This window comes from Uloborus diversus, chromosome 1, assembly GCF_026930045.1.
Source record: "Uloborus diversus isolate 005 chromosome 1, Udiv.v.3.1, whole genome shotgun sequence".
Classification (NCBI taxonomy): Eukaryota; Metazoa; Arthropoda; class Arachnida; order Araneae; family Uloboridae; genus Uloborus; species Uloborus diversus.
Window position 1 is genome coordinate 4,638,598 of NC_072731.1, and position 18,852 is coordinate 4,657,449.

The following is an 18,852-nucleotide window of genomic DNA, read 5'->3' on the forward strand; positions in this document are numbered from 1 at the left end:
AATTCAACGCCCCTCAATGGCATTTTTTTAAAAGTAGAACGCATTTTAGGTTTGGCAACGTCGGTCTAAAAATGATTGCAGCAGACACGATGTTCTCTCTAGAATCTTTTTTTTTATTTAAGGGGTCTAAGGACCCTTAACGTTCTAAATGTTCGATTTTCTGGAAAAATATATGTTATGGCTAATTTAATTCTAAACAATTTGGCACCTTATTTATTACCATACGGAAAAAAACTTTTCAAGTTATCGAAAAAATGCGTATACTTTCCCCATAGAGATTTATGTTAACAGCATCTGTTGAAGCCTCTTTTTCTCAGGTTGCGTTTTCTCAGGTTTCTCGTTTTTCGCGCATGATATCTCAGAAAGTTTCTTATATATTTCCGTAAAACTTTTTGTGCATGCTTGTCTGGTTTAATTTTATGATCTGAAGCTAAATTTTTTAAATATTTTAAAAATTATTTAATTTATTTTTGAAATTTTGTAAGTTAATATCAAAATTTTCCAAAATTTTGGGTTTAAATATTTTTTTATTTTGATATTAACTTTTATTTTTAGTTAAAATTTAGGTTCAGATAATAAAAATAAACCAGAAAAACATGCATGAAAAGTTTTACGGAAATATATTAAAAACTTTCTAAGATATCATGCGCGCAAAACGAGAAACCGGCACTTGAAAAAAAGAGGCTTAAACAACTGCTGTAAACATAAATCTCTATGGGGAATGTTTACAGCAGCTGTTTAAGCCTCTTTTTCAAAATGCTTTTTTAAGCCTGTTGTGTGTGTGTTAAGCCTTTTTCTTAAGTGCCGGTTTCTCGTTTTGCGCGCATGATATCTTAGAAAGTTTCTTATGTATTTCCGTAAAACTTTTCACACATGTTTGTCTGGTTTATTTTTATGATCTGAACATAAATTTTAACTAAAACTAATGTTAAAATTAAAAAAAATATTCTTCCCCAAAATGTTGGAAAAATTTGATATTAATGAAAAAAAATTTCAAAAAAAAAAAGATCAATGAAAAAAATAAAAACAAATAAATTTAGGTTCAGATCATAAAAGTAAACCAGGCAAACATTCACAAAAAGTTTTACGGAAATATATAAAAAACTTTCTGAAAGATCATGCACGCAAAACGAGAAACCTGAGAAAACGCAACCTGAGAAAAATAGGCTTAAACAGCTGCTGTTAACATAAATCTCTAGGGGGGGGGGGAGTATACGCATTTTAGTTTTTTGCGCATGGTAATAAATAAGGTATCAAATTGTACAGAATTAAATCAGGCATAACATATTTTTTCCAGAAAATCGAACATTTTGAAGGTTAAGGGTCATTAGACCCCTTAAGCGTTCATTAAAAAAAAAAAAAAAAAAATCTGAGTTAAAGAGAATTCTCTTATTATGGTGTATTTGTTCTTCTCCTGTTGAGACGTAGATTTTCTTCATAAGTGTATTTTTTCGACTTCAGCATAAATAAAAGAACATTTCATGAAATTAGAAATTACATTTTGCATCAAATAAATAAAGGAATATCCATTTAAAAACTAAGGAAAGCGGAAAATTAATTGCAATAAATCTATGACAGACCGATATATACACGCGTTTCATATCTAAACACCCTTCTTTTCAGTATTTAAATTTTCTGTAATCATTTAATTCATTTTTTTTAGTAATTTTTCATTTTTAAAGCTATATTTTTCGTCTGCATTAAGCCTCCCTTCATATTTTTTTTTTCTTTTTCTAAAAGTTTTACAGTAAAGTAGGCAAAAAGGAGATTCTATTGCAGCGGAAGTTTGTCGAAGAAATACATGATGCAGACAAAATAAAGTCACAAGCATAAAAGAAGAAAGACACCAGTAGACATATAAAAGGGAAAAGGTGAACATACAGGAATGAAATATACTATTTAACATTTTCAAACATCCTAGTGAACTTTGAATAAAACATTCTCTTTTTCATAAGCACAAAAAATGTTCTTAAAAAAAATAATTTTATTCGTTCTTAATTTTACTATTGAACTTTTCTAGAACGACCACTCTGCCTTCCTGAAAAAAGTCGTTGTCAAAGGAGCTTGATCACTAGTAGGAGACGCTTTTGAAAATGCAAAAAACAATAATTGCATTAAATAGTATTATTCAAATATCCTTTATACTAGATTTTATCGAATTTTATGAAGAACTAGCTGTACCCGACGCGCATTGCTACGCCAACAAAAAAATACATCATTATAGTACTGATTTTCATGACAATCGGTTGAACGGGGCAGAAGTTGCTACTCTGCAGTGCCACCTGGTGGCGAGTGGCTTCAATGAACACATTATGCACCTTCTCCGTGGAAAAATACATAAATATAGCAATTTTCATAATAATCGGTCCAGGTATCAAGTGAAGCCGTGACTATACCCAAATTTTTTACTCACGCAGTTTGCAAGATCAATCAATCGCAAAAAATATCAAATAGAAAAAGTTTTAAATCCCCCAGTTGTATGAAAAGCCATAAAACAATAAAGAAAGAATTTATTTGTTCAAACTCAAGAAAAATGGCAACAGCTAACTTCTTATCAATGAGATCTTTGAGGCGAATTAATTTCTGCAGCCGATAATTTTATTCGTATTTATCATCCAATGGATTGTGACTTAAATTGGAATAAAAAAGGAACTATCGATCGGATTTTTTTCGAACTGGTCTATAAACATTCCCAGTACCAAAAATAACAAACGGTGAAAGTTTCAGTCAAATCTGCCGGGTAGTTTTTGAGTTCATGGATGACATACAGACAAACATTCATTTTTATATCTATAGATAACCATAAATAAACTTAGAAAATAAATTTTTATAATGACAATAAACAATTTTTCGCCGATGAAAAAAAATACCGATAACAGTAGCAAGTCAAAAAAAGACTGAGAAATTATAACAAAATTGACATTGAAGTGCGTGAAAGATAAGAGTTACTAACCTATGTAATCTTTTCTGTACATTAATGGTTTTGTGAAATTAATTCTTCAAAAAGTTTTGAAGTACGTACTTCAAAAGACATTCAAGTGTTCACCTTCTTAACAAATAATAAAGCTGAAAGTCGATCTGTCCTGATCTCTGTTTGTCAGGATCTCTCTCTGTCCGGATTTCTGTCTGTCAGGATCTGTGTGACGCGCATAGCGCCTAGACCGTTCTTCCGATTATCATGAAATTTGGCACAAAGTTAGTTTGTAGCATGTGGTTTGCACCTCGAAGCGATTTTTCGAAAATTCGATGCGGTTCTTTTTCTATTCCAATTTTAAGAACAAATTTATCATAAGATGGACGAGTAAATTACGAAATTATCATAACGTGGAACCGTAACATGAGCACAAGCCAATTGGCGAGAAAATTCACCATACATTATTTGTAAATATACAGGCGAACCATAAGACCTTTTATTTTTTCTATTACGGGCAAAGCCGTGCGGATACCACTAGTTACTAATAATAAAGCTGAAAGTCTCTCTGTCCGGATCTCTATTTGTCAGGATCTGTGTGACGCGCATAGCGCCTAAACCGTTCGGCCGATTTTCATGAAATTTGGCAAAAAGTTAGTTTGTAGCATGGGGTTTGCACCTCGAAGCGATTTTTCGAAAATTCGATGTGTTTCTTTTTCTATTCCAATTTTAAGAACAAAATTATCATAAGATGGATGAGTAAATTACGATATTGTCATACCATACATTTTAATTCACCATACATTTTAATACAGGCGAACCAAAAGACTTTTATTTTTTCTATTACGGGCAAAGCCGTGCGGGTACCACTAGTTTATATATAAAAAAAAACAAGGCAAAATTAACTTTATATATTTTATTTTGGATTCAAGAAAAATCTGTACAGTAAAAAAAAACAATATACAATTTATTTCGAAATTATGTACATAATTTTTCTTTTTCCACGACCAAACATATCTTGAAGCATGAAAAGATGAGAGTTGAACAGATGATTTAGATTATTTTGGTTAACAGCTAGTTTAAGATTACATGCGGCTGTGATGCTTCAAAGCTGTTAATAACCATGATGTTTCCAGTCATGGTGTTCGATATGATGCTCATGGTGCTTTTTTCTGAAAAGAAAAAGAGTATATTAATAAATAAATGTTGATTTAATAAGTATGTTCTTGTAGCTGCCCTGGAAGGAACTAGATAGTCTGTATTTTAAATACACTGTGAAAAATTTCCGAAACGTTACTGATTATTTCTGCAGAACGTTTCGGGATTTCACAGTTTTTCATCCTCTTCCTGAGAAAATCAAGTATTTTTTGAAAACGTTCCCTGAATTGGCTACAAGTTCACGAATGTTGACTTCTAATTTTGTGAAAAATATATTTTGCTACTAGTATAAAGGTTAACTGAGCGTATTTAATAAGTGCATCGGCTTCAGCTTGACTGTTTAGATATACTAAGCTCTCAATGAGAGCGAATTCCGTAGCTTTGCAATAACTGCAAGCGAGTTAGATTCATGGTACTTGCTTGCAGTTCTGTCTTATCTATGACCATGATTATAATAATGCTTTTGCAGATTTCTTGCCGAATGAGGAAGGTGCCAAGCTAATGCATTAAACCTACGTAAGTTTTATTCAGTAAATTACCGCCCATTAGACATGGCTAAAGCAGAAATACGTGAAATACACCGCCAGCTCAGTCATTTCCAGCCGAGGACTGCAGTTTCGTGCTTATTAGCACTCATCAGCCCGGCATAGGAAAGTGACTGAGCTGGAGATGGAAAACCTCTTAAGGAAGCCAAGAGTGCGAAACAAACTGGTAGCCGGTATAGTACTATTATTATCTAGTACCGGTTAGTCACCTGTCGACCGGTTGAGGCCGTCGAAGGGTACTGTTAACAGCATCTAGGGCTCTGTGGTCGCGTTCTTTATTCGGAAAAAGAGGGAAAAGTCTGCAAGGGCAAAGTCGGGACTGTAGGAAGGCTTAGGAATCATTATGAAGTACCTGAGAGTACCTGACGAAAAATGTCATATTTTTCGTCAGGTACTCTTTAGCCACGAAGCAGGTGTGACATGGCACATTATCATGATGAAACTTCTTATCAGCAGCAATTTATGGTTGCACTCAATAGCCCCATCTGTTCAAATTTTTTGCACAAAGTTTGATTGCTAAACTCTGTTCAATGCTTTGCTGCGTTTTGAGCTTGCACGCCTGTTCTGAAGAACATTTTATTTACTGACTTTCAGGTGGCGTAGAAAAAATTCGTCTGCAGAAATGGGTTGATACTCAAAGCTTACGTTTGACGAGCTTGACCGGTAGCGACCGGTTAGTTAATCACGTGACAGCTAATGATCACGTGCTCCAATCAACCAATCAACAGCTTAAAATGGTAACCAGTGAGGTAACCGATAGTTGATAGAACGCTGCGGTTTGTAACCGGTTACTTACCGGTTGACCGGTAAGGTTCGTCGAACGCAAGCATTGAGTATACTTTGGAGACTTTTTAAGTTATGTAAAAAATACTGTAAAACATTTTGATTTGTGGATTACTCAAAATACAAATCCTGTATATCGCCTGATTTAGAAAAACTTTCCAATGGATACCTAGCTATGGTTTAAACTTCGTACGCGCTTAACTCAAAACTTAAAAAAAGTCAATTTACATCCCTTTGCTTCTCACGACTTCTATTTTAATTAATTCTGTAGGATAAGGGACATATAAACATAAAACGTAGCATAACACTTTAAAATTTTAAAGAGAAAAACCGATTTTAAGTTAAATAAAACCATGATTTTTGTCATTTTCGGTATTAAAGACACTCCTAAAGTTAGGTTTCAGCATTCTTAACAACACTGAAAGGATAAGTCTAAGTAAAATGTAGTTTTCTTTATCTTTATCTTCTTATCTTTACTAATAATAAAACTGAAAGTCTCTCTGTCCGGAGGATGTCTGTAGGATGTCTGGATCTCTGTGACGCGCATAGCGCCTAGCCCGTTCAGCCGATTTTCATGAAATTTAGCACAAAGTTAGTTTGTAGCATGCGGGTGTGCACCTCGAAGCGATTTTGCGAAAATTCGATGTGGTTCTTTTTCTATTCCAATTTTAAGAATAAACTTATCATAAGATGGACGAGTAAATTACGAAATTATCATAACGTTGAACCGTAACATGGGCACAAGCCAATTGGCGAGATACGAAATTATCATAACGTGGAACCGTAACATGGGTACAAGCTAATTGGCGAGAAAATTCACCATACATTATTTGTAAATATACAGGCGAACCAAAAGACCTTTTAATTTTTCTATTACGGGCAAAGCCGTGCGGGTACCACTAGTCAGTAATAAAGCTCAATTTTACTTTTTTATTTCTTACTTTTTTAGTTATTTTTTACCTAAGCAATAAATTTTTTTATTGAAGCTAATGAAAAAAAAAACTGACGTTTATTACGTATATTAACATAAAAAATATAAATGCAGGTATGCTTGTTTTGAAGAACTCGTTAAAATGGAATATGTTTTATTATCTCCGTAAATTTCCGCAATGTTTTGGTATATGAACTGCATAGTTAACTGGAAAAAATCAGTGGGTTGACATTTTGTTCATGTTTTATGCTTGAAAACCCACAATGGATTAATTATTTAATTCCTCAATCTGGTGTAGCTGCGATATTTTTCTTTAAATGAATGTCGAAAACGAATAAGCAGGAAATATTTTAAGAACGCGTTGAATACATTAACCTTTTACTAGGTTGAAATTTTTTTTTTATTTCCCTCGTTTGAAATTGAAAAAAGCACATCCATTTTATTTATTTTGCATTGCCGATAAAGAGTTTGAAAATATTTATTTTTAAGCAAGACGTAGAAAAAAAAATGTTGACTACCATAAGTTTTTCACTGTTTTTCATCTTCCAATTAAAAACTCTTTGAAAACTTTTTAAGCTCAAAATGTCATTACCATCACAAAAAATATCCGAATTGGCAAAATTAAAGTTTTGCAAACGCAGCAAATTTTTACTTCACGGAAAATTTAATCTCTGGGATGAATTAAAAAAGCGTTTGAATGCTTTTCGATCAAACAAAATGTTTTGTGCTTTTGACAGGTGTAAGAGGATCTATTTGTGACTTGAAAAAGGAAATTAGAAGGAGGGAAGTGAGAATATTATAATTCCTGACGCAAATTAAAACTAAGCTTCTTAGAACAAAATTTTGTGGCTTGAATTTTTAGTTTTGTAGCATGAAAGCTATTGGTTTGCAAATTCAATATTTTGATTATCTTTACAAATAATAAGCTGAAAGTCTCTCTGTCTGGAGGATGTCTGTAGGATGTCTAAATCTCTGTGACGCGCATAGCGCCTGGACCGTTCAGCCGATTTTCATGAAATTTGGCACAAAGTTATTTTGTAGCATGGGGTGTGCACCTCGAAGCAATTTTTCAAAAATTCGATTTTGTTCTCTTTCTATTCCAATTTTAAGAACATTTTCCGGAGCAAAATTATCGCAACGTGGAAAAGTAAATTACCAAATTATCATAACGTGGAACCGTAAGATGGGCAAGCATAACAAATTGGCGATAAATTCACCATCCATTATTTGAAATTATACAGGTGAACCAAATGACCTTTTGATTTTCTATTACGGGCAAAGCCGTGCGGGTACCATTGATATAAAGGTCCTGAATAAAAGTCTCTATGGAGGAAAAAAAAAACTTTAAATTGGATTCTTCTTAAGAAAACATAGGATAGGAGGAAAAAAATAAGGAAAGATTAAACCAAATACAAAGTTTAGTATACTAGGTATGTTTTTCAGTTAATAAAATTGATGCAAGAACCACCTGTTGTCATAAGACATATTGACATGTATTAACTATTTCAACACAAACGACACTTTAGATACTTTCGCAAATGCAAATGCAAATGTCAATATTATATCTGTGAAATTGATGGATTTCACTACTAATGGCATCGTTTATATGCCACAAAGTTCTAGTTAACGTGAAACTGCTTTGTCCTGATATTGTAGTCACAAAAAACGTTCAATTAAGATTCGAAATTAATTATAAGTTTTTATTTTTGAATTTTTAAGGTGGGCCATTGTTTTTGCTGGTGAGCAAATGTTACGTCCGAAACGATGAAATGATACAATTGTTTTCGAATGCAAACTTTCGTCTACCTATTTGTTTTTAAGTTTCCAAATTTAGAGCAAAATTTTCCTTTTTGTTTAGTAACCAGAAAGTTAAAAGAAAAAAGCGATTATATTTTCTTGATCTTTCTTTTTTTTTTTTTTGACTTATCTCGGGCATGTTTAGCAATGCTAAACAACCCCCATGAATCCAAATATCTGCAAAAAATCCAAGAACATCTTGATCTTTCTAAAGTGATTGAGTATATGGTTCATTCCTATAAAAATAGTTATTTTCAGCTGACTAAGATCAGAAAAATTAAGCTTTATATTTTAAACACTAAATATGTCCAGATATTTGAGTTGGAATTAAAATTGAATATGGCTTTTAGTAAACTATTTTTATTTCTTTACTAGCTGCGTCGCCCGGCTTTGCATGGTCCACCTCGAAAGTAAAAGTTATGTCAAGTGACGCTTGTTCAACCCGCAGGCTTGAACAAAAAGAAAAGAAAAAAAAAATCAGTCAAATTTTGCGGCAGATCGCGGAAAACCCCAAAAAAGTAAACATTTTAAATCCCCTGATTATAGGAAAAGCCTCAAAACAAAAACAAGAATTTTACTTGTTCATATTTGAGAAAAAAAATGGCAACAGATCTTTCATCTCAATGATTTTCTTCACCGCTATACATTTTAATAAAAGCATTATTGCGGAAAGTTGAGATGAAGCACTGAATAATAATTTGAATGGAGGAAAGCCTTCGAAAAATAGGGATTTGATTTTGAAATCTAAGAGTCATAACTAATAGTTTCTAATTGATGTCTCCGCTAATTATTATTGGAGGATTATGTTAAATAGCCAAACATGAAGACGGGAAGATTACGAATCCATCGATACCTGGTTCGATGGTCAGTTCACTGTCGATCGGGAGAAGAAGCTTGAACATACATAGATACATAGGTACGCTCAGTTTTTAGTTATATAAGAGACTAGCTGCGTTGCCCGGCTTGGCCAGATCTACCTTGAAAAAGAACCATTGCGTCAAGTGAAGTATCTTCAATAACCAGGATTAAATTAAAGAAAAAAAAAAACCATCATGCAGAGTTTTCTCGCCAAACAATGACGACAGATACTAAAATACTTTTAAGAAAATAAATATGAGAAAGATGGATTTAAAAGGCGTAACCATGGAAACACAAAATAAAATAAGTTTAAGAATTGAAAATGAGAAAGATGAAAATAAACAATGGATTCAAAAAGCGTTACCGTGGAAACGTAAAATAAAATGGTTAAAAACTTGAATAGAGAACAGATTTTTGAACTTCATTTATTTCGCTTGTAACTTTTTTTCTAATGGAGATAGAAGGTTAAACTTTCGACCAAAGGTCGAGTTAGATCTGAAGTAGAAAAAGCAGCTCTATCCAATGCTGTCAAAAAGAAAACTGTGGGACAATTCCTTCACTTTTTATTGATGGATTTAATGAAGAAAGTAGTTCCTAAATTTCAGCTAAGCCTAAAAAAATTCGAGCTCAAAACTTAAAAAACTCCCGCCGCAATTAAGTTAGATCATTGGAACAAATTGCGTAGAATGCAGAAAATTGTTCCCTTTCCAACGATATATAATACTATTATTTGCAAGTAATTTTTCACCCCCATATTCGGGAATTTACGTGAAAATTGGACCTAAATTGGAATAAAAAAAGAACTATTCATCGAATTGTTTTCGAACTGGTCTGCAAACCTTCTCAGGACTTAAAGGAACAAGTTGTGAAAATTTCAGCGCAATCGGCCGGGTAGTTCTCGAGTTTTACGAGTTCAAACAAACAGACGCTTTTTGGACTCTTCATTTTATACTATGTAGAGATTTCAAGCGATTTATGTGGTGAAATTACATTATAAGAACGATTCATTTACTTGATTCAACCAGATTTGTGGTTTGCCTAGTTAATTAGAGTGACGAATATGACAAAAGCGAACGATGTTTACACGGGCGAACGGTTATACATATTGCGGTCGTACTTGTTATTGCTGTTGTTACCTATCTCAAATTGTCGAGCAATGCTAGACAATCTGTATGAACCTAAAAATCTCACGGAAATTCAGGAACAGCAATGGATCTAGGAGGACCTGGCCTTTAGTAAAGTTCAAACACTTAATAAATGGTCAATTAGTTAAAAAATAGTCAGGGGAGGCCATGTTGGCTGTTTGTCAGTGGCATTCAGAGATCTTGTGTCCTTCCGAAAAGGAAGGGGTTTGATATGCCCAGCTAAAAAAATCTGCAGAAAATCTTTTTAAAAAATCTGCAGAAAATTTAAGCATATTTGGAACATGCTTTCTAAAGAAAATCTGCAGATTTTATCTGTAGATTTTTTGCAGAAAGCGTGTTCCAAATATACTCAAATTTTCTGCAGATTTTTTCTGCGGATTTTTTTCTGCAGATTTTGTGAAGAAAGCATGTTTCAAATATACTTAAATATTCTGCAGAAAATCTGTAGATAAACTGCAAAAAATGTACCCAGCAAATTAAAAATAGTAGATAACAATTAATAACAAATGAAATTAATGCAATAAAAATCCGAAAACATTTTTAATTTTAAGTTTCGACATTTCTTTAATAAAAATGAGTAAATTCACTGCAGAGTGGTGTTTCATGTTTGTTTAATAAAACATATAATTAAAACTTGAACTACTCCTCCAAAATGAAAATTTAAATTTTATTAAATTGGAGTTTATGCAAATTGAAATAATTAAACCAAATTTGTCACAAAAATACATCGCTATGATTGTAAAATCAGTATAAAGTTTCAAGACGAAATAATAAATAGAATTATTTTTAAAAATTAAAAATTCCGAAAAATTCCTCCAAATCGACCACGTGGTGGAAAGTAATTAAGTTAATTAGGCTGGTTATTATTGAGACATCGTAACACATTTTTTTTATTAATAGATATTGACAACGTAAATGTTCGCTCAAAATTTTAAGTCAATCGGTGAAAAAGAAAAAATTTCAAAAATTAAAAACCTCCGATTAGGCATAACATTTCAAACTAACCCTAATAGACTATACACTTATTAAATAAAAGTTAATTTAATCAAATAATAATTGGTGAATTTTAAAGTGTCTTACCTTTTTGTGAACCGAGGCATGAATCCAATATGTTTTCATGGGTTTCCAATGATGGAACTTAAAATTTCCCTAATTATTTGTTTCCGTGACGGAGCAAAAAAACAATACGCGTCACCTGGTCGAGGGGTAATCTACTCTCGTAGCCTTGTGCTTGTGGCACCCGAATATTGCGGGACGGACCGAGGCCTCCGTGGACGGTAAGCGGCTTGGCGTTCGGTGCGTTTGTACTCGAACGGCGCGCCGTTCGAGAACATTATTTCAAGTCATATTTGTTCTTATTTAATTTCAATTTCCTGATTTTTCTCCAAGTGAGACAAATTTGACTCTGTTCTAATCCGTATCCTTCTTGAAAATGACATTTTTAAAAGCCCTTTCAAACCATGTAATAACTTGCGTTATTCAATATCGTTTTGTTTTCAAAAAAAAAAAAATTATGTATTGTAATTTCACTTTTATTTGATTTGAATCATGCACTTATATTAAAATTGATTTTCATGTCATATTATTTGTATAATACAATAAACAGACATTTTTTATTTGGTAAATGTTTCAAACGTGTTGAAATGCTTTTAAATTTCAATTTAAGTTATCAAAATATAAATCAAAGTTCTTGGGGGAAAAGTTTAAGTAATTTATTACTGATTTTAATAAGAGAAACAAAGAAATGTGCTTAATTTTCTAAAAACTGAAAAAAAAAATATATAAAAAAAATTTAAAGTGTGAAAAACTTTTATGCTGTAATAAAACTTTAAGAAATAATTTGAATTGAAATACAGATTTTTTTCTGGTGACCATAAAATATCTACAAACGTGCGAACTATTTAGAGAAAACTGTAAGAGAATTTTTTGTGTAGATTTTCTGTAGATCTAATTGAAGAAAATTTGCAGATTTTTTTTACTTTTAAAAAATCTGGAGAATATTAAAAGAAGACTGAAAAGAAAACTTTTTTGTGTGGATTTTCTGCAGATTATTTTGAAAACAAAAAGCAGATTTTGCTTGTCGTCTAAAAATCTGCAGAAATCTTAAAAAATACTTCAAAAAATTTTTTTTTTCTGCAGATTTTCTGAAGATTATTTTTAGCTGGGTGACTACTGATGAGGTACGAGTAGGTGACATAGATGTAGCATTAACTAGATGCCCAACGAGACACCTGTTCCGTGGGTAAACAAAACCACCCAGTAAACGGGCAAGCGTCAGTAAAAATATTAAAAAAGAAAATATGGAGTTAAATTCAAATAAGAAAGTGCTAATTGTTAAATTTTTAAAGGAAAAACTGCAAATTACAACGTACGAGCGCAGAATGTCTGTCTTTTATTTGCCGCAAACAACTTCTACCCGTTTACTACGGCGGCTAGCAGGGCCGCCAAGATCCAAGGCCCCCTTGTCAATTCGGTCGACGGTCTTCAAGGCACAACTAAAACTTGCCAAATTTATACCAGTCCGATTCCAAACCGGGTCTCCTCAAGAGACGGGCCCCTAGTTTATGACTAGGCTGACATGGCCTCTCTTCGACCCTTTAGGCTAGTAGTTGCTGCTATGGAGTTGTGCGTCTAGTCACACTACATCTGTACTGTCTGACCATCGATTACATGGAAAGGCTAATATCCGGTTTATAGGCGGAAATGGACGTATCTATTAGTTTATAGGGGTGTTAGTTTGTTTGTTTCAGATGTGCACTTTTGCCTCTTTATTACTTAGCCTTAGTTTTGTAAAATGAAAATTTATTCACAGCAACATTTTTTTAAATCTGAAGTATATTTGATCTATATTCTCACAGCAAAAATTAATTGATTTATTTATTCACAACAAAGGTTTGAACTTACCATTTTGCTTTATGTTCCTTAACGAAATGAAAATAATTTATTTTATTTTTGTTGTTTCCATGGTAACTATTTTTGTTTCCACTTATTTTATTTTATTTTTGTTGTTTCCATGGTAACTATTTTTGTTTCCACTTATTTTATTTTATTTTTGTTGTTTCCATGGTAACTATTTTTGTTTCCACTTTTTTTATTTTTGACAATGCATTAAATGAATAAGGCACTAGTGACATTATAAAACGCGTGCATCAAAATCCCATCGTTCTTTTCACTTCTCCCCTGCTAGATTCATTCAGATGGAATCGTCTTTACTTGGCACAATGCCAAATTACATACAATCCGTGGTCAAACAGTAATAGGCGCTTTGATAAGGTCTTAGTGTGAGCGGGACTGACCTTCTTGGGCGATTATACTCGATTATTAATATGCAAAATAAAAATCGCGCAAAGCAACTTACTCCACCATAATGGGGACTGGGAGTGGCACAACAAGAAGTTTCTTCTTCTTCAGGGCAAGTTTGGTGAGGAAAAGAGCTTTCATGATCTTTTTTTTGTCCACTGCTAATGCTCGGGTTTCTTGTATGACCAAAGGGCTCAGCAGAAGTAAGCTCAGGAGCAAAAATCCACACACAACTCTGTAGTTCATTATTATCTTTTCTTTTCAAACTGAAAACAAGGCGTAAAGATTATAAAACTTTGTTGCTAGACATGATTCAATGTTTGGAGTGACATTTTATGCACAAAAAAAGTTTAAAGTTATAACTTCAAGAAATTTTACAAATAAAAATAATAACGATAAAATTAGAAATTTTAAAAGCCTCCGACTGAGTCGCAACTGTGGAGTCTAGAGCCGCTATATAGATAGGCCGACGCATCAGTTTAAGTTTAGCCATTTTGGATCGGATTTCCATTGCTGTACTGCTAGGGTTACCACAGCAAAGTTTCGGATTTCGTCAAATTTGCCGAAAATAATATTTTATTTAATAAACAATTCACATGCCGCGAATAATCGATCGCAGTGAACAATCACCAAACGCGATAACTTGCCAGAAAAGACAACCACTCAAAAACGCGCTCCAATCCAAAAAGGCTGACCTTAAGCTGATGCGTCGGCTCGTATATATAGGGAACTTAGTGGAATCAAGGGGCAAAGTTGAAAATCCTTTTAAAAGCCTTATAATATTGAAAATCAATGTCATGTATTTTATTTGCTATTAAATACAAAATGGCAACAGATAAAATTTTAAATCATTGCTTTTAATTTCCTTGTCGGCCAACAATGAACTCAGTTATCAATCACGTGAATAAAGGCTTTGCAGTTATTAAAATCTGTTTTAAAAAAACGTTATGATTCGAATTCTATGAAACGTGGAAGTTCCAAACATATTCTATGAGTCGCGGAAAAAATTCTCTTTATTTGGTATTAAATTTTTTAAATTTCAATTGTGTTTTCACTGCAAAAATCGTGAAAAACCTTTCAGAGGTTTTTAATTAATGTCTTCGTTAATTAATGTCATCCAAAGATGCAACCTAGCTAAAAGCACTCTCCATCAAGTCTCTTTTCGAACAATTTTTTTTTTTTCAAATTCAGTCCATCCGTTTAGGCGCTAGAGTGCCACAGACAGACACACAGATACACAGACACGTTAAACTTATAACCCCCTTTCATTGTTTGTCGGGGGTTAAAAATGCTGAGGAGTATGTTCTAAATTTAGTAATTAAACTAATTTAAAACTTTCCGAGCATGTTGGGAAGTAATCTTTCATTACTTTCCTCTGCATAGGAAGTTAACTAGCAATGCTATAGTAGAAGAGTATACTCCAGTTTTATTTAACGTTATATGAAACAGTTTCTTTAACTTAGTATAAAATATTTAATTAACATTCTTTAAAAGTTTCGTTTAAACATTTTATAGTGACCTAATATGCGTATGAGTTTTCTTTTGTAACCGGATTTTTGTATTGTTACAGTAATGTGTTTGTTTGGAGTATCAAAATAAAATGTCCTTCTTATACATTTGGATTCCATTTCCATTTTGGTAAATGAAGCACATAATTTTAGGTAATTTACCGCTAAATTTGTACTAGAATACAATGAATATATCAGGTATTTCAAGATTCATTTGTAATGATTTTGAAATATATTATATTCATTATGACACTCAACTGGAATTTTTTAGAAGAGTTGCCAAATCTATTTGAATATTAAATTTATAAACTGCTATCTTTCGCACATGCGCAGTGACAAATTGATTGCTTTAGGTGTTCCTATTTCATCAAATTTTCGAATTTATTGTTTCAAATTCTTATTATAATGGTTTTCTTGTATGCTGTCAAATTTTCTGAACGTTTGACGGAAAACTCTGCGTGCTATAAGGCAAAAACATCCGAGCAAAATTCATATTTTTTGAAAGAAATGCTTTTATCCTCGTGAATATAAGTGGGTGTGTGAGTTACCGCAAAAGATCCATGTTAGAGAATGTCGACTTTCACCGGTGAATTGAAAGGGTGTTGACTGGGGATAAGAGCCTATTCTTGGAACGATATTAAGCAATTGGGTGTAAATAATGAAAAATATGGAAAGATTTTGCGTTAGCCACATAGCTATAAAAAAGACAGCAAACGAACTGTTTTTTGCTTTCTATGGGAATTTTATTCGTTGCAAAAAATGTGTGTAGTGGGATAATGACGCTCACTTAAGGAAAAACATGAAAAGCTGATGAAATTTAAACAGAAGCTATTTAAATGCAAATGCTTCTCACACAAATATCATTGGTTCTTTTGTAAAATGATCAACTGAATCCAAATACGACCAACCTTACCCCCCTCCCCTCCATGAATTCATCACTTTTTGGAGATAGCTCCTCCTATTTTTCTGTTTTTGACAGTTTCACAGCCGTTATTTTGATTCGGAGCAGAAGGGATCATAAAATAAACCTTTAACAGTCATTTGAAGGGCTAGAGAGAGGAAAAGTTCAAAATGCTGTAGCGGCTAGGAAGACATGGGGGGTGTTTTAGGGTGATTCAAAAAAAAAAAAAAAAAAGGAAAAAGAAAAAAAATGGGCTATTAAAATGTAAATGCTTCTCACACAAATATCATTGGTTCCTATGTAAAATGATCAACTGAATCCAAATATGACCACCTTGCCCCCCTCCCTCCATAAATTCATCACTTTTTGGAGATAGCTCCTCCTATTTTTCTGTTTTTGACAGTTTCACAGCCGTTATTTTGATTCGTAGCAAAAGGGGTCATAAAATAAACCTTTAACAGTCATTTGAAGGGCTAGAGAGATGAAAATTTCAAAATATTGTAGCAGATAGGAACACATGGGGGGTGTTTTAGGGTGGTTCAAAAAAAAAAAAAAAAAAAAAAAACCCAAGTTAAAAAAAAGGTTCTCCTAGATAGCAGGACACCCTTCAATATTTTAACACGTGTGGATAGTAATATACTGGAAGAATTTTAGCTTCTTATTTGACCCGAAAGAGGGTGCTCAACCCCCTCCTCTAAACTTCATAGGTATGGGGAGTGGGGAGGGGGGTTAAAAATACATTGAGCTGAAAAAACAATGTCACATATTATAATATACACTATTAATATGCACATTCATTGCAATGAAATAATTATTTAAAAAAAAACAAAATACAGCTGGGGAAATTAAATGTTTCTAATTTTGTGGCATTTTCTATGCTACGGCTAATGTGAAATTAAGGGGTAATTGAACATCCTCTCAAAATTTGAGCATGAAGCTAAAACTTTTACAGCATAATACTATTAGTAAGTCTAAAAACATACGGAGAGTCCTGGACTCTAGCCGAAAAAAAAAGCGTTTTTGGACCACCCTAGGATGTTTATTCCCCGTTAAAATATCTAAAACTAGCTGTACCCGACGCGCGTTGCTACGCCAACAAAAAAATACATCATTTACTGATTTTCATGACAATCGGTTGAACGGGGCAGAAGTTGCTACTCTACAGTGCCACCTGGTGGCGAGTGGCTTCAATGAGCATATTATGCACCTTCTCCGTGGAAAAATACATATAGATAGCAATTTTCATAATAATCGGTCCAGGTATCAAGTGAAGCCGTGACTATACTCAAATTTTGTACTCACGCAGTTTGCAAGATCAATCAATCGCTAAAAATATCAAATAGAAAAAGTTTTAAATCCCCCCGTTGCATGAAAAGCCATAAAACAATAAAGAAAGAATTGATTTGTTCAAACTCAAGAAAAATGGCAACAGCTAACTTCTTATCAATGAGATCTTTCACGAGAATTAATTTCAGCAGCCGATCATTTTATTCGTATTTATCCAATGGATTGTGACTTAAATTGGAATAAAAAAGGAATTATCGATCGGATTTTTTTCGAAATGGTCTATAAACATTCTCAGTACCAAAAATAACAAACGGTGAAAGTTTCAGCCAAATCTGCCGGGTAGTTTTTCAGTTCATGGATGACATACAGACAAACATTCATTTTTATATACATAGATAAACCTCGAGAATGATCTTAGATTTTCTGAGGCTTTCTTTCCCCAATTTTCTCACTTATTTTTATGTCGGTCTCACTGATATAAGCTAACCGTCCGAAAATGTGTTCACTTTATGTCAAACAAAAAATAATCTTGGATGCGTCACACTTTGCATACGCGTCAAATTTTAGACCCATATAATTGAGATTAAAAATGAAATTAAGTATGTTTAAGATAGCATTAATGTACATTAATAATTTTCGATGCACTACCAGATTTCTTGCATTCAGAATTTAATCTTGAAGAATCGTTAATATTTCATACCGTCTTCGATTCAGAAGTATAAAAAATTCTCGAACTCCCTTAGGAATTGCTAACTACCTAGAATTTTTCTTAATATCAGCAAAGAGAAATAAATAAAAAGGACTGCTTCAGGAAAGTCAATTATGAATATTAATGTCTATAGATGAAAGCTATCTGTTCTTGTTTCCCGTTCATTTTTTTCTTTTTAAATTCCAAAGCACATCATTGGAAATATGCAGAATTTTGTTCATGAAGCCTGTATCACTAGAACACCGTATTCAAATTTTAAATATTGATGGTGCCTTTTATCATATGCAAATAAGTTTCACAATATTCCAGCCTTTTGCGAAGAACTCAGGATCTACGTCTATAAATAAATTCACAGTGCTTCGTTTTCGTGCGTTATGAAAACACTTCTGAAGATCAGGGAAGCTGTTTGCTGAAAGGATAGCGTAAAGTGCAAATAAATTCCAGTTTCTGATAAACTTTTAGCGCACTAATTGTTTGTCCTTTATGTTTTTCTTGTTGGTTGTTTTTACTTCCTTTTACAAAATAGGAAGTATTGTATTCGCGAAAAAAATTTCACTCAAAAATCGACCTTAATTTCCATTTTGCTCACCCCCGAATGAATGTTGAGTTTCTTTTCGACTCGACCACACGTAAATAAGTACCGAATAACGTTTAGACACACGAAATATCCATTTTGACGATTCCCGAGTTAGTTACAACGAGTTTTCTCGTGACGTCTGTATGTACGTATATATGTATGTGCGGATGTGCGTATGTGCGGATAACTCAAGAATGGTATGTCCTAGAAAGTTGAAATTTGTTACGTAGATTCCAACCCTTTTGGTTGCATTCGGGCGTTTCTAAAGGGGTCTTTTGCCCCTTTTTGGGCGGAAATCCTTGTTAATTTCGATGTAAACTCAAGTGATGTTATAATTTGGCGGACACTTGGCGATATATCGCCAGTTTTTTGGCCGCCAAGTTTTGTCACCAACTTGGTGACAAATTTGGCGATTTTTTAAAAAAAATCTGATTTTAATTTG

The 18,852-nt window shown here is 33.1% G+C and overlaps 1 long non-coding RNA gene across 1 annotated transcript in view; it reads right to left on the reverse strand.

Annotated features, from left to right (window-relative positions):
- Positions 1-3,945: 3,945 nt before the first annotated feature.
- The window catches only part of LOC129223207 (uncharacterized), a 25,376-nt gene continuing 10,469 nt past the window's right edge, over positions 3,946-18,852 (reverse strand). The window contains exons 2-3 of the long non-coding RNA XR_008580624.1: positions 13,487-13,694; positions 3,946-4,083 (exon numbers count right to left, since the gene is read on the reverse strand). This is a non-coding gene — a long non-coding RNA (uncharacterized LOC129223207). The remainder of the gene's footprint in view (positions 4,084-13,486; positions 13,695-18,852) is intronic.